General features: G+C 33.7%; 1 protein-coding gene across 7 annotated transcripts in view; it reads left to right on the top strand.

Annotated features, from left to right (window-relative positions):
• CLEC16A (C-type lectin domain containing 16A) overlaps positions 1-24,527 on the top strand; it is a 207,565-nt gene that overhangs the window by 127,042 nt on the left and 55,996 nt on the right. The gene's annotated exons all lie outside the window — the stretch shown is intronic.

The following is a 24,527-nucleotide window of genomic DNA, read 5'->3' as shown; positions in this document are numbered from 1 at the left end:
TTCCAAGATTGAAAGGCAAGTAAATTCCTCCAGCACAAAACAGTTTTTTCATTTTTCATGTTTGAAGTAAGGTTAACCAGTACCCAGCTAGAGTTTGTAAAATGTTTATATTATGGAATGTCACATGTATTATATAACACTTTATCAAGATTCTTCTTCATAGTCTCAGGGTCATTCTTGTCTTTTTGTGGAATGATAGAAACAAGGGGTTAATGGTCATATAAAATCTTTAAAGGAGTCTCACTGGCATTTTCTGTCAAGGAATTGGCAGTCCTGAGAAATTTTGTGAAATTTTGCACATGGCCAAGCATAGAAAGTGAAGGCTTGAATAGCTTTGAAATTTGTTGCTTTGCTCTATTGTCCTGTTCCCCGGAATGACTGGAAGACTACTGGGTCAGTAATGCTAAGGCATAAATCAGCATGTGGCATCTTTAGAAAAGAACTTTACTACTCTGATCAGTACTTTTAACTCTCATTATTCTTTTAAAAATCTTAACTGTGACAGAATCAAAACCTTGCTGTTTTATCTAAAGTTGACTTGTATTTCTGCTGTCTTTTCTCCTCTTCTCCCTTTTATTAAGTAAATGAACTGCCCAGAGTAGAGACAAGTTATTGTGAAGTGTTGTCACGTAGATAATCAAATCATAGAGCTATGTGCCTACATATGTGAGCTTCTACCTTCCATTAAAATCACATGGAAGAAGAACTTTCTTCAGTCAGAAGACAAGGTTTTAGAATAATGTACTTTTTTAAATGGCATGACATCATCATTCTAGAAAAGACTGGGGTAAATTCAGTCTACCTTTAAGCAAAATGATTTTAATAAAATAAAATAAAAAGACCTCTTATCTAGACTTTCTGTGAGTAAAAGACTCCTGACCTCTGTTTTTATCAAATTTTGCTGTTTCTTTGATAATTAAAAACAAGTGGTCAAGATAGATTATTTCCTCCCATTTGGATTTAAAATGAGTATAACTTGTGTGCTTTTTCACCCTGTACCATTCATCACAGAGCCACTAAAATTGTGTTTAGACTTTCTTTTATTCTCTCTATATTCTCTTTATTTTTAAATAATACCAAAAATATTCAAGCTTTCTCATTTATTTCTGTTGAAATTAATTAGTACATGAAATAAGATTTCAATTATATGTTAGGAAAACTATATTGGGGACACCCAAATTTTGTAAAAAGAGTTGATGGATCATTTAAATATATAGATAGCTGCATTTGATTTTTGACTTTGAGGAGATAAAAATATATTATTCTTTTATATTATGTTAGTCTCTTTTTGAGACTTATGAGACTTATGAAAGCTTAGCTCTTTCAGTGAAAAATATGCAAAAAATAATAATGAAAATGATAGTCTTAAATTATGCAGTGGTATTTTATATTTTCTGAGCCTATGCTATATAGATAAAACTATGTTATATTGAATTTTTTTCTAGTAAAAAAATAATTAAGCTTCCTGGAATGAAATCCATGATATAATAAAAGGATAGGCTACCTCTGTCTACTAGCTTTGCACTTCTGTTATTTCTTCCTATTTCCTTTGTAGGACATGATTTGACCAGTGTTATATCGAAATCAGTGTAGTAATTAGTCATTTTATAAACAGCATTATACTGTGTTATCATCTGGAAAAGGCAAATTCAGAATATAACAGGTTCAAAGTGAAATTGAAAGCTGTGAGTCAAGTGTTCCAGAAAACTTACATAGAACCTTAATCACTCTTTTGCAGACATTATACAGCAATGTTTCCAGCAGTGCATTTATTGTAGTCTGAAGGTACCTTCTTACATGTTCAATGAAAACGTGGGTCGAGTTTAAGACAAAATGTACAAGGTTGGTAGGTGTTTCTCGTAGGAAGAGTCTTTCATTTTATGCCGCTAACATCCTTTATATATAAAGTTCATTTGTGACTTAATGTATAAGCATACTGTTTTTACTGATTTGCTTTTTGGGGCTAACTTCTTTTATAGCTATTCCAAATCAAGCTGTATTGAAATTTAAGTGAAATTTTAAAATGTGTAGTCTTCGTAAAATTAGAGGAAGTTACAATGACCTGATTTTAGGCTGCTCTCACTGAAATGCACAAATACTTTAACAGAAGCAGAAGTTTCTCTTTTTGAGAGTGTTTTAACTCATACTTACTTTTCTGTAAATCACTGCTGAGAGCTTTTCCTTTCATATGCCTCTATCTTGCTGCCAGAATCAGACTGCTAATTCTTTTCTCTTTTCTTCACGATTCCTATTGTATATTTTATAATTAAGCTATATCATTAAACTCATTAAGCTATAGTTAAATTTGCATAATTTCAGTGCATTTTACATAAGTATATTTAAGTAACAAAATCTATAGAATGTTACAGAGAAATATTTTGGGAAATTTAAAGTGCTTCTGCTCTGGTTTACTTGTCTTTTCTATAGTGGAAAAAGCTTCTACTAGTGATTAACTGCTCAGTTGTGATAAGATCTCTGTTATATGGCACATCTTTACCCACTTAACCTTTTATATTCCCCGGCCCTCTAAGACCACATTTTAAGTATGAGTAGTAGAATTTTAAATTTTATCACTGTGGTGTCTGTAACCATAACCAGAATAAATTTGTCAGACTTTCCATTACCTGCTGTCTCATTGAATGAGATCACAAGATCTTTATTTGTCATTCTGTTTAAAATCTCTACTATATGTATAAGATTGAGATTCCTAATGTAAATGATTTAAAGAAAAAGTAGTCAATTTTGTTATGGAAAGTAGAAATGTTGCTATTTCAAGTATTCAATTTATCTTAACCAAAAGAGATTGGAAATAACATAAGTCATTTTCCTCAATGGAAAAAAAAAAGAGTTGTAAATTGAGTTAAGAATTCAATCTTAGTTGTATCTTGCCTCTTTTGTGACCTTCAGTACATTACTTAAGTTCTTTTTATATTGGTTTCTTAATTTACATGATTATTATACTAATCCTACAATAGGTTTAATCATAAAGTTCTGAGACTAGATTTAAATCATGTAAAATGTTCTATGGAAATAGTATGCGGTAGTTGTGAGCATAAAATCTAATCAAAAAATTTTCTGTTAATTGATAGTATTTAAAATTAAGGTCATTACTGAGCATATATCCCAAGGAGGTCAAAGCCTAAATAGGTCCTATGTATATCAAAATATTTATGTCAACAATTTTTTGTAACAACAAAAAAACCTGGAAACCAAAAGTATGGTTCTATCAGTTACAGAATATTTGAAAATATTGTAGTATCTAAATTTAATAGAATGCTCTGTAAGAAACAACTAATATGAGGAATTTAAAGGAGCATAGTGAAAATTTGTATGGACTTTGGTGCAGAGTGAAACAATCAAAATCAAGAAAATAGCATGAATAGGGACTACAACAATAGCAACCATGTCAATTAATTGGAAAGACTAGGCAGTTTTTAGTGCCCTTATTCTTTGTGGTTAGGGAGAAGGTCTAGAGATGTTGATTGTTACATGTATTATGGAAACAGTCTTTTGATTGGGTAGTTTTGTTTACTTTTTTTCTTTCTGTTGCAAGGAAGGCTTTATGGGTTTGGAAGGATGGGATAAGTCTAGAAATGACAGTAGTTCAAAAAACAAAGTCATTATTAGTACAGGCTGTAGTATAGATTTTGACAAAAGCTGGAAAAGAAAATGGCAAACCACTCCAGTATCTTTATCAGGAAAGTGCATTATTAAATGTGCAGTATTAAAATGATAAAAATTTTGACACCGGAAGATGAATCCTTCAGGTCAGAAAGGGTATAACAGTCTAGAGAACAGAAGAGTGGAGGATATTTATAAGCAGCTCCAGAACTGATGAAATGGCTGGGCCAAAGCCAAAAAGGTAACTTAAATGTAGATGTGTCTGGTGATGAAAAGAAAGTCCAATGTTGTAAAGATCAGTATTGCAGAGGAACTTAGAATAATGGAAGATCCATGAACCAAGGTAAGCTGGATATGTTTAGACAGGAGATAGAAAGATTAAACAATGATGTCTTGTATGTCAGTGAACCTAAATGAATGGGATCAGTGAATTCAGGTGATCGTTATATATACTACTGTGGGCAATAGAATAGGAAAGACAGAGCTCTTCAAGAAAATTAGAGATGTCAAGGGAGTGTTTCATACAAAATTTTTCATGCAAAAATAGATATGATAAAAGATCAAAATGGTAAGGACTTAACAGAAATAGAAGAGATTAAGGAAAAAGGTAAAACCACAGATCCTGGCGGCAGGAGAATGTGAATTCAAATGTTGCCTTATTAGCTGTGTGATCCTAGGCCAATTGCATCCTTTAAAAAAAAAAAAGAAGAAGAAAGAGTGGCAAGAATATATAGAAGAATCATACAAGAAAGATCTTAAGTAAAATCATCAATAATTACTACAGTGTAGCTACTGATCTAGAGCCAAACATCCTGGAAAATGAGAACAGGTGAGCCTCAGGAAGCATTGCTAGCAATAAGACTAGTGGAGAAGATGGAATTCCAACTAAGCTATTTAAAATCCTAAAAGATGATGCTGTTGAAGTGCTATATTCAGTATGTCAACAATTTTGGAGACTCAACAATGACTACTGGATCGAAAAAGAGGAGTTTGCATACCAATCCTAAAGAATGACAGTGCCAGAGAATGTTCAAATTACCAAACAGTTGTGCTCATTTCACATGTCAGCAAGATTTTGTTTAAGAGTCAGCATGCTAAGCTTCAGCAGTATTTGAACCAAGAATTATCAGAAGTTCTAGCCGGTTTTCAAAGAGGCAGAGAAACTGGAGACCAATTTGCTAGCATTCACTGAATTGTGGAGAAAGTAAGGGAGTTCTGGGGGTGGGAGAGGGGGGAAGCCATCTACTTGTGCTTCATTGACTACACTAAAGCCTTTTACTATGTGGATCATAACAAACTCTGTCAAGACTTCAAAGAATTGGGCATACCATATTATCTTACTTGTTTCCTGAGGAGACAAGTTAGGTTAAGAGCCAACAGTTAGAACCGAATATGTATCTTGACCTATTTGCTAATGGTAATATGAAGTCATAGCAGCAAGACATTTAAAAAGTAAGCTCTTGTTTCTGAAAATGACGTACATTTGTCATTTATCAAAACGTTCATATTTGCACACTTAAAAGTTTATAAACAGAATTTTCTAATCTGTTTAAAATCTTCCAGTGAGTTTCAATGGGTTTTGAACATATTATTATAATTAAAAAAGGAGCACTCCCTGATTACTTTGACAGTTGAAAACATAGAAAGATGAAAATTTACTTGACAAATCTCAACAAAAACTACTTTGGTGGATAGGTTTGAAAAATGAAGCTCATCATTTAATATGTACAGTCAATGATATATTTGTTCCATTTGAATCTATTTATCTTTGTAAAGTATGTTTTCCAGCAGTGGCAGTTATTAAAACCAAGTATTGAAATAAACTGAGATAGAACCAGGCCTTCAAATTGCTATCATATAGTATTGAACCAAAACAATTTTTAAATAATAAAGCATTCAATCATATTACTTAAGATTAATAAAAAGATTTGAGTATTAATGAATTTAAAATTAAGTGAACATAATAAAGTACAATATTTAATGTATTTCATTTATCATCCTTCAAAAGTTCTATTTTTTTTATATTTTGTAATATATATATATATATATATATATAATTCATTAGTATAGTAGTATATGTATATGTTTTACAAATCAGTACACCTGGGAATTCCTCCTAAATTTTTTTTTAATAATAAAGGTTCATGATAAAATCATTTTAGGAACCATGGCTTGAAAACAAATAAATACCTTAATGCTTAGTGACTAATACAAAGGAAAAGATGACAAAAAATTTGTGTTGGAAAATATGATTTATTATTAAGAAATGGAAAAGGCCTAATGTTTAAACCTCATGCCTAAATTTCATGAATTATTTCTTTCTGAAGACATTTGAAAAACACTAGATACAGTGAGCCCCGATATCATGAAAAACAAATTCTGTTTAACAGATAAGAAATAACTGAATTTACTGAGATGGAAGTCACTTTTGAATCGGCTGGCTTTGTGCATTTGATTTTAAGCTAGTTAAAATGACCAAAATCAAGCCCAAACTAAAAGAAGGGATAAGCATGACAAAAAGACATTAAACAAAACAACTCCAATATGATTCATTTAATAAATTATTTTGCCAATGAAATATAGAAAATAGATAAAGAAAAAGATACCAAAGTTGATCATCACTGTTTCCTCCAGAAACTTTATCTATTGTAATCACCACAGAAAAGAAGCCAATAGCTACCTTAGACTTCTAACAAACCACTTGATCTCCTTGCAAACCAGAGACGTTTGAAATCAAAAAGTAATACCAGTTTAAAATGTAAGGTCATTGCAGCATATTGCAGAGGAAGATAGTGAAAGATTAATTTTTTTGAAAGATTAATTTAATTAAGAGTAATTTGGCTTCATAAAATGGGAAAACTGAGTAGAGGGCAAATCAGTTACACAGAAAATTTGGTGTTACACCTAACATTATAAGCCCCAGATCATACCAATAATATTTGTAAATAAAACTGGAAAGACAATTATGAATTTTTTAATGAAGCTCCCCCCACCCCCCCGAGGCAATTGGGGTTAAGTGAATTGCCCAGGGTCACACAGCTAGGAAGTGTCAAGTGTCTAAGATCAGCTTTGAACTTGGGTCCTCCTGACTTCAGGGCTGGTGCTGTATCCACCGTGCCACCTAGCCATCCCTTAATGAAGCATTTTTACTTTTATGATTTGTAACAGTGACATAACCACATTTGGACTCAATACTTTAGTCTCTAGTATTCTAGAGATGGAAGTATAACTTTATACTTTAAAAAATGAAGTTTAGATGGATGGCTAGATGAAACCAAAAATACACAGAAGACAATACTGAAGGTGATGACAATGTTTTGAAAGCACTGGATATTTTTAGGATATTCTGAAAAATGGAAAAATACCCATGGTACTTTTTTAAAATTTCCATAGAATCTTTGTAGAAATTATTTTTTCATACATTGAGGATATCATTGCTAAAAATGACTCAAAAAGACAAGCTTTCACAGTGTTCTTTCAAATCACATCTTTACAATTATAGATATATTCTAGAAAATACAAGATCTTATGGCTTTTATAAGAAAGTATTTGATTCAACATAACAAAGTACATCCTTGAGAACCATTTTCCAACTAGTTATCTTAGTCAAGACAACAATAGAAATCACTTAGTCAATGGGTATTTATTAAATACCTATTTGTAAAGCATTGTGCTAGGTGCTGGATAAAAAAGACAAAAATGAAACATTCCTGGTCTTAAGGAATTTTTATCCTATAAGGAGAGACTATGTATGTGTATGTCTACATATAAATACTGTGTGTATACATACATATGTTGTATGTATATGTGTTTATATATACACACACACAGAGTAAATACAAGGAAAATATTTTGCAGGGAGGGCACTAGTAGCTCAGGGATATAAGTAAGAACATTGTGAAATGTGTTATGCATGAATAGTCCTTTGAAGGTAACTGAGGGATTCTACAGAGTGGAAGCAGGGAAAGAATGCATCTATTATACTTACTTGATCCTAGAGTGATTGAATTTTATTGAGTTAGAGCTTGAAGGGCTGATGTGTTCAGATTCAAACTTTAGAAAAATCACTTTGGCAACTATAAAGAAAGGAATGGACAGAACAGAGACCTTACCAAATGCAAGACTTTTACCATAGTCCAGGAGAAAGACAATGACAGCCAGAACTAGGGTAAAATGGAGGAGACATATAAAAAAGGTGGTTTAAAAAAACTGACAACTGAGTAAATATATGGGATAAGACAAAGTGAGGACTCAAGGATGACTCTGAGGATTATAACCTTAATGATTGAAATAATGTTCTTACCTTTAACAGAAAAAGGGAAGTTGGGGAAAGGGATAGATTTGGTAAAAGCAAAGAGCAGATAATGAGATGTGTTTTGGGTTTGGATGTGTTGGGTTTGATGAGACTGTGAAATATATAGTTTGAAATAACCAGTAAACAGGTGGAGATGTGGGACTGAAACTCAGGAAAGAAATTAGAGTTGGATATTTAGATTTCAGCATCAACTGCATAGATATAATAATTAAACCCATTAAAACTGATGAAGCCAACAAAGGAGAGAATGTAGAGTCAGGTTCTTAATCTAGGATCTATGAACATAGTGTTTTTTTTTTTTTAATTAATGTATTTTGTTGTAATTTATTTCCTTTGTAGTCCTTTATATTTTATCATATGCATTAAAAAACATTCTTAGCAAGCAATCATTGGCTTTATCATATAGCCAGAGTTCCATGACACTAAAAAAGAAGACACACACACACACACACACACACACACAATATCCCTGATGTAGAAAGAGAAAAGAAGAGAACTCAAATAAGAACAGTTGGGAGCATCTATAACTATAGATCATAGAGGCTATGATTCATTCAAGGAAGTTTCAGATGGCTCTGTAGATAGAGTGCTGGGCCTAAAGTCAGAAAGACTCATCTTCCTGAGTTCAAATCCAGCCTCAGATATTCCCTAGCTGTGTGAGCCAGGGCAAGGCATTTTTACCCTGTTTGCCTCAGTTTCCTCATCTATAAAGAAACTGGAGAAGGAAATGCAAACCACTCCTTTATCTCTGCCAAGAAAGCCCTAAATGGGCTCACAAAGAGTCTGACAGGACTAAAAGGACTGAACTACTGAGACAGATAATGAACTAGCAAAGGAAAGACTGAGCAGTTTGCCAAAAGGGGAACAAATAATAGTATTATGAAAATCCAGAAAAGGAAGAGGGGATGGTCAATAATGTCAAACACTAAAGAGACAGAGGATGAGAATTATGTAGGGGCCAAAAGATTTGGATAATTTTGAAGAGAGTCATTTATCTGTTGAATAATGAGATTAAAAACCATATTGCAAAAGGTTGAGGAGTTAGGGAGGGAAAAAGTGAAGGAGGAAACAGACTTAGGCAGCTTTTTTCTTGATATTTGGCTTTGAAAGGGACATGATCTTTTTTTTTCCCTCTCAGTAGTAGTCTATTTTTCCTAATACATGTAAAGATAGTTTTCAGCATTCATGTCCTTTTCTCTGAATGTTTATTTTTTGAATGTTTATTTGAATGTTTTTTTTAACTTTTTTTTTTTTTAATAACTTTTTATTGACAGAACCCATGCCAGGGTAATTTTTTCAGCATTATCCCTTGCACTCACTTCTGTTCGGATTTTTTCCCTTCATCCCTCCACCCTCTCCCCCAGATGGCAAGCAGTCCTATACATGTTAAATAGATTACAGTACATCTTGGATACAATATATATGTGCAGAACTGAACAATTCTCTTGTTGCTCAGGGAGAATAGGATTTAGAAGGCATAAATTACCCGGGAAGAAGAACAAAAATGCAAGCAGTTTACATTCATTTCCTAGTGTTCTTTCTTTGGGTGTAGCTGCTTCTGTCCATCCTTGATCAATTGAAACAAAGTTAGATCTCTTTGTTGAAGAAATCCACTTCCATCAGAATACATCCTCATATAGTATTGTTGTTGAGGTATATAATGATCTCCTGGTTCTGCTCATTTCACTCAGCATCAGTTCATGTAAGTCTCACCAATCCTCTCTGTATTTGTCCTGCTGGTCATTTCTTACAGAACAATAATATTCCATAACATTCATATATCACAATTTACTCAACCATTCTCCAATTGATGGGCATCCATTCTGAATGTTTATTTTTTTGCAAATCAGTAGTATTTTATCTTTCAAAATTCACGTGAAGATATTTTTCAGTATTCATTTTTGTAAGACTTTGTGTCCCAAATTTTTCTTCCTCCTTCCTTTCCCTCCCCTTTCCCAAGAACAGTAGTCAATTTGATATAGGTTAAATATGTGTGATTCTTTTAAACCTATGTCTGTATTTTTCATATTGTGCAAGAAAAGTTAGATCAAAAGGGGAGAGACCACGAGAAAGAAAAAGGAAAAGAAAGAAAAAAACAATAGCATCAAAAAAGGCAAAAAATAACGTGCTTCGATCCATATTCAGTCTCCATAATTCTCTCTCTGGATTCAGATGGCTCTTTCCATCACAAGTCTATTGCAATTGCCTTGAATTGCCACATTGTTGACAAGAGCCAAGTCCATCATAGTTTTTCATCTTGTTGATTGTGTGTACAATGTTTTCTTTGTTCTGCTCACTTCACTTGGTATCATTTCAGGTGAGTCTTTCCAGGTTTCCTGAAATCAGTGTTTATAATTTCTTACAGAACAATAATATTCCATTACATTCACATACCATAACTTATTCAGTCATTTTCCAACTGATGGGCATTCGCCCAGTTTCCATTCCTTGCTACTACAAAAAGAGCTACTACAAACATTTTTACACAAGTGGGTCCATTTTCCTTTTTTATGGTCTCCTTGGGATACAGACGCAGTAAAGACACTGCTGGATCAAAGAGCATGCATAGTTTTATAACCCTTTGGCCATAATTCCAAAATCAGCATTCATTTTTGTAAGATTTTTTATTCCAAATTTTTTCTCCCTTCTTTGCTTACTCCCCCCCGCCATGACAGCAACTTGATATAGATTATACATGTACAATAATTTTAAACATTTCTGTATTTGTCATGTACAAGAAAAATCAAGCTACAAGGGAAAAAAACTCATAAGAAAGAAAAAGCAAACACATAAAAACGGTGAAAATACCTTGACCCATATTCATTCTTCATGGTTTTCTCTCTGGGTGTGAATGGTGTTTCCATCCTGATTATATTAGAATTGTAGAACACTATATTGATAGAATGGTATGGTCTAATGATTTTTTTAAAGAACAGGGAGAGTTGGATATGTTTCTTGGCAACATGGAAAGAATCTAAGGAGAGTGTTGTTATTTGTCCTTATTTTCAAAAAGAACCAATGGAATCATGGGTGATTTCTTGACTTGTACCTGAATTGAATTAAAATGAGGCAGAGTTGCACAATCAACAGCCTCATTCTTTTTCCAAGGCACTGAAATCCATTGGCAGGACACAAAGTCCTAACAATGACCCAGAATGCAGTGGATGATCTTGGTATCTTTGACCAAGCTTTAAGCACTCCACAGTGCCTGCTTCAGCTACCTTCAAGGTTATTGGAACCAGTTGTTTTTGTTTGTCCCTTTCACTGGAGATAGTTTTTCAGAAGCTTGGGTTAGACATTTCCCTACCTCACTGACACATTTGAGGCCTGTTGGTTACCCTCACCCTGGTTTGGCCTCTTGCCAAGATGGTTTACCAAGAGTTTGGCCACTGTGCATGCTGCAGCTTTTTGGAGCCACAGGTAAAAGAGTTCAGTGAATCAGGTGAATGCCACAGATGGATGAGCAAGCCTGAAAAGGGCTCAGCAGGCCTTCGCATTATTTCTCTTGAACATCCCATATATCCCACAAAAGGAAGTAATGAATATAAGAGAGCATATAAAGGATTATTGTGGAGATAGTCACCTGGAAAAGGTGGGAAAGATATGCAGTAAAGGATACATGTAGAATGGTTGGCCTTGATATGACAGAGATAATTCTGTTTACAATTGGTATTATACAAATAAGCATAAAGAACCCCAGAATGGTACAGGACTCTATTATGAAATCTTTTTTCATTCAAAAGAGATCAGTGTAACAGTCATACAGAGAACTAAGTGGATGAAAACTATGTATGCTGAAATGATGACATTCAAGTGCATAGATTGAATTAGTCTACCAGTATATTTGTCTTGGATAGGAAATGCAAATGCATAGGGATCTAGGACTAAGATCCAGATTTGAATAAGAGAGAGAGTAAAGTAGATTGCATTTGAAAAATAGCTTAGGGAAATCAGATTCCAAGATGTTCACTCTTACAAGAACCTGTCTTTTTATGACCAGTTTTCTTATGGAGTTGTGACTGTGACTTGTGGAGCACCATGTCTTAGAAGAATCAGAATTAAAGTTAATCTTAAAAACAAACTAGGCACTAATAATGAGTAGTATATTGCTACATGTGATTTTTTAAAAGAAGTAACATAAAAATATTACCCAGCCTATTTATGCTTAGAAGAAATGAAGCAATCATGTAATAAGAGCAAAGACAACAGATGAATAGCCCGATGCTTCATTGTTGTTTACAGAAAGTTAAAAGATCTAGAATACATCCTACAACATATTGGATAGATCCTCTGTGAACAAGCTGTAGGCCAATGTGAACCAATATCACATGGGATAAGAAAGCATGCCTGAAAGGTGTACTCACTATATAGAATCATAAGGTTCTATAAGAGGCTTTAAAGATTTGTGTCTAATCCCTTCATTTTACAGTTGAAGAAACTCACTGTGACTGAGGTGGAATTTGAACTGAGATTTTTTGACTTCAGATACCACTCTTTCCACTATTCATATCAGTTTAAGTCACAAATTCATTGAAGTAATTTAAATTTGCACCTTTTAGAAAATGTATTCCAATATTTATGAATTCCTGAGCAATAAGGATTTAATTATATAATTTCTTTGTGACTATTTGCCAGTTATTCATTTTTCCCCAGTGCTTCTATAAATGCATTTTAATACCTCCATTAACTGCATGGGTGTGAATGGGTTAATTATTAATTTAAATTTGACATGTGGAAAATATTTTTAGAAACTTTAGCCATTCCTTGATGTCTTTTTCTTAGATAATTCTTTCATGTGTTCATTTACTGAAATCCTTAATGCATTAGTTATCACAATGAAAAGTAATTTGGAATTATCCTTTCGAAGGTGACCAAAATACTCTTTGATTTAAAGATCCTGCTGTAGGACATATATCCTAAGGTGGAGAATGATAAAAAGGAAGACCCATACCAAAATATTTATAGCTTTTCTTTTTATAATAGCAAAGACAGGCAAAGTGATGTCTGTTGATTGGGGAATAACTAAGCAACCTATTTTATATGAATGTAATATTACTGTGCTTGAAGAAATGATGAATCTGAAAACTATAAAAATGTATAGGACAAACACCAATGCTCTGAAATTTTAATGACTGAGCTGGACTGCAAAGAAGAGATATGAAAAATGAACCATCCTCTGTTCTTTGCTTGGGGAGGAGAATGTGGAATACTGCATTTAATGCCAGACTTCGTTAAATTATTGGTTAGTTTTTGCAAAAATGGCTTTTTTTTCTCTTTTTCTTCTTTATTTTTTATTACAAGAGATGGCTCTTTGGGAGGGGAAAAGAGAATAATATATATTGGGAAATAAAGGTGATGTAAATCATTTTTTAAAAGAAGTTAGTACATACTTTTATACTTAAGTACAATCAGCGATATATTCTGAGAACTGCCAGTCAGATGCTTGCTAGTATATTCAAGGCCCTGTTTTCAAACCAATTTTTAAAAAGCGCGAAGAAGAAACTAAGTTCATTAGCATCATGCTGTCTATTTGCCTTTATATTGATACTGTGAACTTTAAAGTATCTGTGAGCTGTCAGTAATATGCCCTCCCTGAGTAAAATAAGAGAAATAAAATAGACTAAGACAGCTTTGAAATAGCCACTTACTCCCTTAATGAATGGCAGTTTTTACATAGGTGAATGTGAAAATAATTTAAAATTTTATGTCCTTTAAAACTTAGGACTTAGAGATGTTTTATAATTCTTTGCAAGAAAGCCTAAAAAAATACCTCTTTTTGACAATTGAAGACCTGTCAATCTTCTTTTTGTTGTCTAATTGGTGTTTTCCTGATTGGTTTAATTATGAGATTAACTTGCCAGAGTTTTCTATGAGATGACACATTTCTCATTTGTGTTTATTTTGGTGAATAACCAAGATTGAATTTTGCCAAAGCTTTCAGTTTTTATAGGTCAAGTAGTTCTCAAACATTAGGTCATGCTGCCTTTATGTCACTGCATTACATGGGAAAGCTTAAAGTGTTTGGTGGTTCTACTGAATATATTTTCCTGTCCTGAAATTGTGCTATAATCAAATAAATTTAGAGTAGACCTGATCTTGTAGTCACTATATCTGGATTTTAACCTCTGGTTGTAACTATTTTTTAAATCCTTCTTTTTCAAATATGTGTCTGTCTAGGGCCAAATTTGAATTCAGGTCTTCCTGACTCCAGATACATTTAACTCTGCCCACAATTTTTCTCATGTTAGGCATAATCATGCCTAACAAATTTCAACTGGTTTGGGGACACTGCATCCAAATCATTGTGAAACATCTGAATCGAATCACTTAATACATTTACAGAGACCATTTTTTTTTTAATTTATAAGATAAACAAATGTTGCCAAGGAGAACTCTTAAGGAAAGAAGCTTTGTTACCTAAATATGAATTAGTTGTAATTATCTTAGTATTTATAAGTGGATATTTATCAAATGCCCTTTATAAATTTGAAATTAACAAGGTCTGAATTAATGTGATTCGTCCAAATAACTAGAATAACCACATTACATCTTTCCCCAAACTCTAGTCATTAATATAAAAATATTAACTTCTTTCTAGCAATATATGAAAATTTCTATTTTTAAAAGTTGTTTTAATTTTTAAAAAACTAAACAAAAATGCAAGAAATTGTCAACATATTTTATGTGATGGCTATGAAAAAAGCACACTGTACAAGCAATGGGTAGCTTGCAAATGAATGATAAGATTTATAGTAATTGAAATTAAAATTGTTTCACTAAAATGTAATTTTATATTAATGATAATGGCTTAAATTATAAATTATAATTTGGTGAATTACAAATGTATTATATTATCTGCTATGTCACATTATATAATTTGTTATTCTTGAAACTTATGTGTACTATATATAATATACAAATATTATGTAAATATATTAAATCATAAATTAGGAGGTTGCATGCTTGATTGTGTAGCCTCAAATAAGAGGATTGTTAGATGTATTTTATTATCAAAAGTGTATTTAAATAATGGATTGTTGTGTTAATAAACATTTAGAATATGGAACATGTGCACGCGCGAGTGTGTGTGTGTGTGTGTGTATCTGTATGTGTATAGCATACTATTAATTTTAACTATAATGTTCACTTCTTTCTGAGCAGTAAAGTCCATGTAATTCCACACTTAACCTGCCCCCATCATTTGTTCAAGGTAGCACTTGTGCACTGGGAACATTACAGAAAAAGTAGAAAATTTAGTTTTTGCCTTTTGAAGTGTTTGCAATATAGACAATTAAGTCATGAGAGCAAACATCCTAAAGCAAGATATAGAAAATTATATAACTATTACAAACTGCTTGCTATTTGGAGAACTAAAAGTTTTTAAAAGATTATTTAAAATGAGATTTAAATCCCACAGTTTGTAGGGAATAGGTTAAATTTATTTGTCATGAAGAAAATGTCAAATTTATTAACTTTTTAGTGTTTTGCACATTTCTCAACAAATGTAGCATTCAAGGTAAAGACAATATATACAGTGTGAAGGGGTTGGAAAATTGTCTTTGCATTGCCATTATTTACTGACTAGTCTGATTAGAAAACAAGAGCAAGACAAATTTGAATAGGCAAGATAGAGTGAAAGTGAAAGGACTTGAATGCCAGGCTGTGTTTTGTTTGAGCTAGAGTTACAGTAAAATGATTTGAAACAGTTCTCTGAATAATTCTAATCATCTTTATCTTTGTGATCTAAAATAAATGTATTAAAGTGGAATTGCTTTAGAGTTTCTTTAGTGACAATGAAATGCAAATTCACAAAATTTTTATCTTTATATACTTTTATATGTAACCAATCAACAAACACTTAGTAAGTACATATTATGTGCCATCCACATTGGTAAGCACTGGGGATGCAGACAAAAGTTAAATAACCCATTCTCAGGGACCTTTATCTCTACTAAGAAATAAAACATATCATAGATAAGCATATAAAGAGACATTATAAAATAGCAGGGTAATTTAGGGAAGGAAGACGCTAGAAATGGTCTTTGTAATTTCTTTCCAATTCCTTCATTGGTTAATGAGTCTATCCTAAGTAGAAAACTATTTTCTGGAGCTATGAATTGTATATTCTGCCTTCAAGCCACAAATACTCCTAGTGTTTCAAAAGACACCACCAGGATATAATAAGGCAATAGAGGATGTGTTTATTGTCAGCAGGGATCTTTTATTCTACTTTCAGTGCTACAACATATATGTGTGAAAAATCATGAGAGTGTGAACACAAAGCAAGGTAGAATAAATATTTTTGTTTTAAAAGGACATACAACAAAAGATCAATCAAAATGAGGTGGAGTTTTGGAAGGCAGACTAATTATTCACCAGCAAGATAGCATAAACTATTACACAAGAAGTTGGGTAAAAGAAAGGGAGTTACAGAATGTATAAATTTATCAGAAGCAAACTAACTAAATTTACTAAAGCTTATTGACTAACCTTAGGGTATTACAGCAGACTGTTATAGTATTCAAATATTTTCTAGGAAATCTCCGGTTTCCCATCTCTATTCTTTACTAAATTAGACAACTTGTTTACAATGCTTTTGAAAGGAAATTGTGCAATATATTATGCAAATTCAGAATTCCTGAGAGCAAAATCTGAAAATGTGTAGTCACTATGTATCATGAAGATGTGAGCCATTTATAATTCTTAATAACAAATTTTGTATTACTTTATAAAATAAATGAGATAGTTTATGTAAATCAAATGATAACTTGTAGTGTTTCAAATCTTAAAGTGCTATACAAATACTTAGCATTCCAGCACTAAAGTCTCTGATCCTATGTATTTAAAAACCTTACCCATAGTTCTGTTAGAAGTATGATGAAATAGAAAGAGGGCCCATATTTAAAAGATTAATTTATTTGTAATTATATATAGAATTACAAAAAAATCAAGATAAATTAGCTTTAGTATAACTTAGGGAAATAAGTATCTTTATATAATTTCAGAATTGGAAGGGTTCCAATCTGCCTGTTTGTGTTTTAGCAGAATAAAGATCTCTTTCGTTACTAAAGACAGCTCTCTTGCTCTACTTGAGTATTTTCTTCTCTAGGCTTAATATGTGGTTTTTTCATTTGATCTTCATATAGAGTGAGCTTGAAGCATTTCTTCATCTAGGTTGCCCTGATGGGTGTGATCCAGCTTTTCAATGTTCTTAAAAAGTATAGTGCCCCAACCTGAGTGTGTAAGAACATGGAGTGTTCAGTGAACAGTGGAGAAAAACATTGCTGTCACCTCTTTAATTTTAGACACAGTACTTCTCTTAGTGAAGCTTAAGATCACATTCATGCATTAAGATGGCTTTCAGATCTTTTCATAGGAACTATGAATTCCTGTTACTTGTGCTTACAAAACTAATTTTTCAAACTCTAGACTTTATATTTGTACTATATATATAAAATTCTTAGATTTGGCCCAACATTATAATCTGCTAAAATTTTTTGAATCCTGGTACTGTCATCCAGTTTGTTAACTGATCCTATAAATGCAATAGACATGTTATATGTCTTTGATGAGATATAGATTTGGGGCATCTAATGGAATTAGGGTTTAATTGCGGTCTAGTGGCAGATTCGGGATACAGGAAGTCAAATAGAGCTCCCCTGCAACTCCTTTGTGTGAAGGTTTTCCTGGAGTCAGTCTTAGTCTCCGTTGAAATAAATAATTACTCCAAAATCGCAGCCAGCTGGTGAAAATTCAAATGTTTATTTCTCCTTCCAAATTTAGCCCAGTTAGTTGAGGCCTAACTCTCTGCTTGAGCTCTAAGAGATCTTGCAGCTTTGTCCTTGGCTTCTGCCTCTGCTTTCTTCAGCCTCCAGCTCAACTCCGTCTTGTGGCTTGTCAGTCTCCAACTGAGGCGAGTACCTTCCTATATCTCCCAGAGTGCTCTATTTATGCTACTTCTCCAAGAGTGGGATTGTGGGATATCTCCCAGCATGCTCTCTGACCCTAAGGAACGTGTGAATTCAGATATCCCTTTCTAGACCCTGAATCTCCCAAACTGTGAACTCCATTGAGTACTTAGATACTTATGAGCTCTCTAAAGGTGTGAACACAAGCATTGTTTAATCAGTTCCACTTAGTACCTAGTTTCAAGTTCTGGCCCAAAATATCTTCTTCTAAGATCAAATCAACTCCAATGTCTTAACACTTTGTAAAGAAATGTCTTAACACTTTGTAAAGATTCCAACACCTTTGGATTTGGTGCAAGGATACGGAGTTAAATGAGGTCTGGTAGCGGCGCAAAGAGTCCCCTGTAAAGGAATTTACAGACCCGAAAACCTAGATTGATAAAAGAGGTTTATTATGGGGTTTGGAAGTAAGGTTAAAGTCTAATTAAGGAAATAGGTGAAGGTAGAGATAAAAGGGCACTGGAAACAGGTTTCCAGTGGGCAGAGAGTCCTTGGTGCCAGGTATGGTGCTGGCATGTTTCGACCCTCTGCAGAGAGATGACTCCAGCTTGGCTCTTTTATAATGAGAGATTTAGCTAAAGGGGCCTATGGGTGGAGTCCCAAGTTGGCTCCTCGATGGGCGAGGGCTAGAATTTGCTTGGTGGGGGTTGGGAAATCTGAGCATATCATTAGAATGGGGGCTGGGAGAGCCCAGATCTCCTGTTGGAATTCAAAGGGGTGCTTTTAACTGGGATTTGTGAATCAAAAGTCCTAGCTTCTTGAATTGATAATGTATCAAGTAGGAGGGTTGGGAATCAGAAAGGAATAAATCAATCTGAAAGGACTAGTTTCTTTTCTTTTCTTTTTTTAATTTTTAATAGCTTTTTATTTACAAGTTATATGCATGGGTAATTTTACAGCATTGACAATTGCCAAACCTTTTGTTCCAATTTTTCCTCTCGTTCCCCCCACCTCCTCCCCTAGATGGCAGGATGACCAATACATGTTAAATATATTAAAGTATAAATTAAGTACAAAATAAGTGTACATGAAGGACTAATTTCTTAAAGGGACCACAACCCACATGATCTTTATCCATGTTATTGATAAGAAAAAAAAAATTTAACAGTCAGAACTCAAGGTGTAGCTCTGGTAAATTGTCATATCTTGTAGAACTAACTTCTTCATTTAAATTCAGCAAAATTAATCAATGATAGAAAATTTAGCAAGATTGATGAATAATTAATGTTTAAAAAGAAGAAGAACAACAACAGCAACTAGGGCCTAATGGGAAAGAGATGAATGAGGGGTATGAAATATTGGGGGAATATCAAAATACTTTAAAATTTTCTTTAGGAAAATGACTCAAGACTGTATGGGGTAGATTAGAGAAAGAAAAAGATAAATAGAAAGTTAGCAGTAAATTGCTCTGAATTGGATGCAGTAGATTTAAGTATAGGAACAGAGCAGTGGGGTAGAATTTCCCTAAGTAATACCATCCCCTTTTTTAGATATTATAAACAAATATAGGATGTATTTGTAGATTGCTTAATTAGCATCATCCTTTGGAGATTTCACATACCTTTTAGAAGGATAGGACAACCTTTTCCCCCTTCTTTTTTTTTTTTTTTTTTTAGCACTGGGTTATATTATAGAACAAAGTTGATACTTCCATTTTTGTTCCATATTTGGTCATTGAAATATTATGATTTATAGAATCATCTTAGCATGCTGGGGAAATGAACACATTAAAACATTCTTCAAAAAGACAAAGTAATTGATTATTACTTGCAACAAATGATGCATAAGCTTTTGCTGGGTTAATGGAGAAATAGTTACTTAATTTTCTTCCAAGGATTGACTATCAACAAAATTGATAATGCATAGTCCTTTACATCCTAACTATGAAAGATCATATACTTACTGCTGTATCTGAGAGTTTTAAGGCAGCGTGTTATAGTGAAAACCTTGAGATAGAAGGGGTAAAGAAGACCTTTCTTCTTGCTCTGGCTATGCAACCTGTAAAGTACTATAAATAGACACTATTATGTAAACACGTAAAAATTATACTCACCTCATATACTAGTTATAACATGCTACTGAGCTTTTTGTTTTCATGTTATTTTTACAAAATCACTTTCTCTCTTTGGAAACATTTGCATCATCACTAACTTAATTAACAAGTGCATTTACTATGTGCCAGGCACTGTGCTAAGTAGTAGGGATGCTAGAGAAGGAAAGGAAGTTCCTTCCTCTCAGAGCTTGCTTTCTAATGGAGGAGTAACTGAGTAAATACAAGCTATATACAGAATGCATGGAAGGTACTTAACAGGAGATAATCAGAAGACCTCTGGGCCTTGAAGGAAGCCAAGAATGCTAAGAGGCAAAATTAAGGCAGAGAGAGCCTTCGAAATATGGGGGACAACCAGGGTAAAAGCAAAAAGATGAGAAATTTAATGTGTGGTGGGAGAAAACATTTGGTAGCACAGATAAGCTGTTTTTAGGGAAGTATTCCCTTCCCTCTCTCCACCCCCTCCCCTAGATGGCATGCATCTTATACATATCCTAGATACAATATATGTGTGCAGAACTGAACAGTTCTCTTGTTGCACAGGAAGAATTGGATTCAGAAGGTAAAAATAACCTAGGAAGAAAAACAAAAATACAAGTAGTTCTTTCTTTGGGTGTAGCTGCTTCTGTTCATCATTGAGTTAGATTTTTTTCTTTGTCGAAGAAATTGACTTCCATTAGAATACATTCTCATACAGTATCATTGTTGAAATATATATAATGATCTCCTGGTTCAGCTCATTTCACTTAGCATCAATTCATGTAAGTCTCACCAAGCCTCTCTGTATTCATCCTGCTGGTCATTTCTTACAGAACAACAATATTCCATAACATTCATATATCACAGTTTACTCAACCATTCTCCAATTGATGGGCATCCATTCATTTTCCAGTTTCTGGCCACTACAAAGAGGGCTGCCACAAACATTTTTGCATATGTGGGTCCCTTTCCCTTCTTTAATATCTCTTTGGGAAATAAGCTCAGTAGTAGCACTGCTGGATCAAAGGGATCAAACTGGATCACAGTTTGACAACTTTTTGAGTATAGTTCCAAATTGCTCTCCAGAATGGTTGAATCCATTCACATTCATGCATCAGTGTCTCAATTTTCCTTCATCCCCTCCAACATTTGTCATTATCTTTTCCTGTCATCTTAGCCAATCTGACAGGTTTATAGTGGTATCTCAGAGTTCTCTTTATTTGCATTTCTCTGATCAATAGTGATTTGGAACACACTTTCATATGAGTAAAAATAGTTTCAATTTCATCATCTGAAAATTGTTCATATATGAAGAACTTTAAATGAGAGGGGACTTTATATTTTATCTTAGAGATAAAAGGGAACACACTGGCATGGCCAGACCTATGTTTTAAGAAAATCACTTCAGCTCTGAGTTCACAATGCTCTGGAGTAGATTATTACAAGGATCGCTTCTCTTATCCCAATTGTATACCATTAAAAGGCACTTATTTTCAAAAACAGTCAAGGTAATTCCTGAGGAAATGTGCTATTAGTAACTTTCTAATACCTAATGATGGGGGTACTGTTTTCATTTTGATGATGGATTTTGATAGAGTGGTGACATTTGGTGATGGATGACTTTCTCACATAGTCTTTTCTGAACATTGACAAAAAAGTTAGTTGTAAGCCAGATGATTCATAAGTGTATTTTATATAAATGCATCATTGGTTTGATTAAAGACTTCTTCCTATATATTATATATTTGCATTCCCTAGGTTAGTGTGGAGTATTTAGCTTTCTGACCTTCCCTGGCATAAAACTCAAAGCTGTATACAATGCCACAACCAAAATATCTTTTTATTGGTTAAAATACTCTAACTTCTATCTAGTCGCTTCTAGGTCCTGATATTGCTATATCCCAGACTCATAATTTCAAAAAATGTTAACCATGTCAAGTAATTCCCTTAAATTATATTTAATACAAGAACAATGCCAGAAATGGAGCTGGGAAGATAAACTTAGTTTATGTTAGTTCGAGATCTAAATAGGAAAATACAAGGAGGATTCTATTCTTTGTTCTTTCCTATAAAGTACTGAATCTCTCATCTTTTTGCTTTTGCACTGGTTGTTTCCCATACCTTGATGGCTCTCTCTGCCTAAGGCCTCTTAGCATTCTGAAATCCTACCTTCTGCAAAAACAAATAAACAAACAAACAAAAACATGGCACAGTAGGTCAGTAAATTTCAAACTCTCCAGATTCTCTTCCCTCCCCTGTCCCAAACAGAATGAATTTGCACCTCAGGGCACACATAGAAAACCAACAGGTAAAAAACCCAGACTTGGGGCAGAACAAGGATCCTTCTAGTATAACTCAAGAAGACCCAAAGAAAGACACAGCCGGGAGATTAACTGCTGTGAAGTGCAAACACCTCGGGACTAGCTCCAAAGAATCACCAAATGGATATTCTGAGGCTAGCTGGGTTTGGCTAGAGCCTCTGAAGGAACCCCAGAAACTTTCACCTTCCAGATAGGGTGAGGAGTCAGAGGTCTGAGCCCGGGGCAGACTGAGGGGACCCTAGCTGATTAGGAACCCAGGCCCAGCTGTGCTACTGAAATATGGTCCAGGGAGAGAAGGAACCAGCACATCTCGTGAGTGCAGAGGCAGGAGGCAGGGATACTAGTGGCTGAAGTGGCTGAAGGCACTTGCAGGAAGGTGAAGCTCTTGGTTTGGAGTTCCTGGTCAGAGGGAGAGCTGAAGGAAAGCTGGAGGTGCCATCCCCCCATTCCATGAATAGAGGTGCTTACACTAAAACTTCTCATTTAAAATGAAATAAAATGAACCCACAAAGAAGAAAGAATCCAACCAGAGAACCTACAGTGAGAATAGGGAAGATCAGAATTCATCTTCAGAGGAGGACAATAAAGTAAAAAAAAACTTCTTTTACTACAAAGAGTGATGTTAAATGGGTCCCTCTCTAGAGAGAATTAATAGAACTCAAGAAAGACTTTAAAAATCAAATGAGAGAAATTGAGGGAAAGCTTTAAAAAAATCCCAGGAAAACAAGATTATGAAAAAAAAAAAAAGTTAACCAACTAGAAAAAGAGATACAAAGCTTAAAGAAGAAAATAATTCTTGAAAATTAGAATTGGGCAAGGGGAAGCCTGTGAAGCTATTAGACCAAGAAATAATAAAACAAAATATAAAGAATGAAAATATAGAACAGAATGTGAAACATTGTATAAGAAAAACAACAGATATGGAGAATGAATCATGAAAGAAAATATAATAATTGAACTACCTGAAAGTTGTGACCAAAAAAAAGAACCTTGATCTAATAATGCAAGAAATAATCCAAGAAAATTGTCCTGGAGTGAGTGATAGAACTTGAGAGGAAAGTAGAAATAGAAAAAATCTACCAATCACTACTTCAAAGAGATTATTTGTGAAAAATACATAGGAATTATTATTGCCAAATTTTGAAACCCCCAGAACAAAGAGAAAATTTTGCAAAAAAATAAGAAAAGAACAATTCAGATATGCTGGAGCTACAAACAAGATTCATCAGTGGCCACAGGTCCTGAAATCATATATCAGCAATCAAAAGAACTAGGCCTATAGCCAAATATACCTTATCCAGCAAAATTATCCATAATATTAGATGGGGGAAAAAATGAACATTCGACAGACTTGCAGGTTTTCAGGACTTTATCTCAGCTAAAACCAAACGTAATAGAAAATTTAACATATAAAAATCACTATCACAGATTAATTTCAAAGATCTTAACATGGACAAATTCTCTATGTTTTTTAACATAGAAATATATACCATATGTTTAAAATTGACGTCAGTAATTGGGTAGTTCAAAAGAAAGATTAGGATAGAGTTGAGCATGATCTGACTCTATAAAGCAAAACTGTCTAGGAAAAGATAAAAATCGTGATTATGTTATACAAATAAAGTGTGCAGAGGAAGAATAGATAGAGGGGAAGAATGCCCATAGCTCTGAAAACTTTTATCAGGAGTGGGTTATATAGGCAACTGTGTGTGTGTGTGTGACATTTGGAGGGTATAAGAGGGTTGTTGAGAAGAGGGATAGGATAAAGTAGGATATAGAAAGATCTCTAGATTTATGACAGTGGGACAAGGTATGTAGATTAATAGGCAAGAGACAAAGGATTATGTGGAATACAGAGGGTGTGTAGAGTAATGGTTGTGGGACAAAGGAAGTAGATTAATGGGAAAGAGATAAAGAAGGAAGGAAAGGGTAATATAGCTTAAGATAGGATGTTTAGATTAGTCAGAGTGGGATAAGGTATGTATATTAGTAGGAATAGGATAAAGAATGAAGGAAATGGTGGGGGGAGAAGAAAAAAGAAGGCTCCATGGGTGGGGGGAGATTAAATTATCACTTAAATTAAGGGCAAATTAAGGAGCAGAATTAAAATAGAAGCATTAGCAAAGATAGGAAATAAGATATATACAAAAACAAAAAGGATCAGGAGTAGAATTTTTTAGAAAAAAAATTAGGGCTAGTAATCATTGATCTTAGACAAAATCAGATTTAAAGATTCAATCAAGAGAAAAATCTACATTATATGGCAGCCATAT

The sequence above is a fragment of the Sarcophilus harrisii genome, chromosome 1 (genome assembly GCF_902635505.1).
Source record: "Sarcophilus harrisii chromosome 1, mSarHar1.11, whole genome shotgun sequence".
In the NCBI taxonomy this organism is placed as follows: domain Eukaryota; kingdom Metazoa; phylum Chordata; class Mammalia; order Dasyuromorphia; family Dasyuridae; genus Sarcophilus; species Sarcophilus harrisii.
Note: the sequence above shows the minus strand (reverse complement) of the source record. Positions and strands in the feature narration are given on the sequence as shown.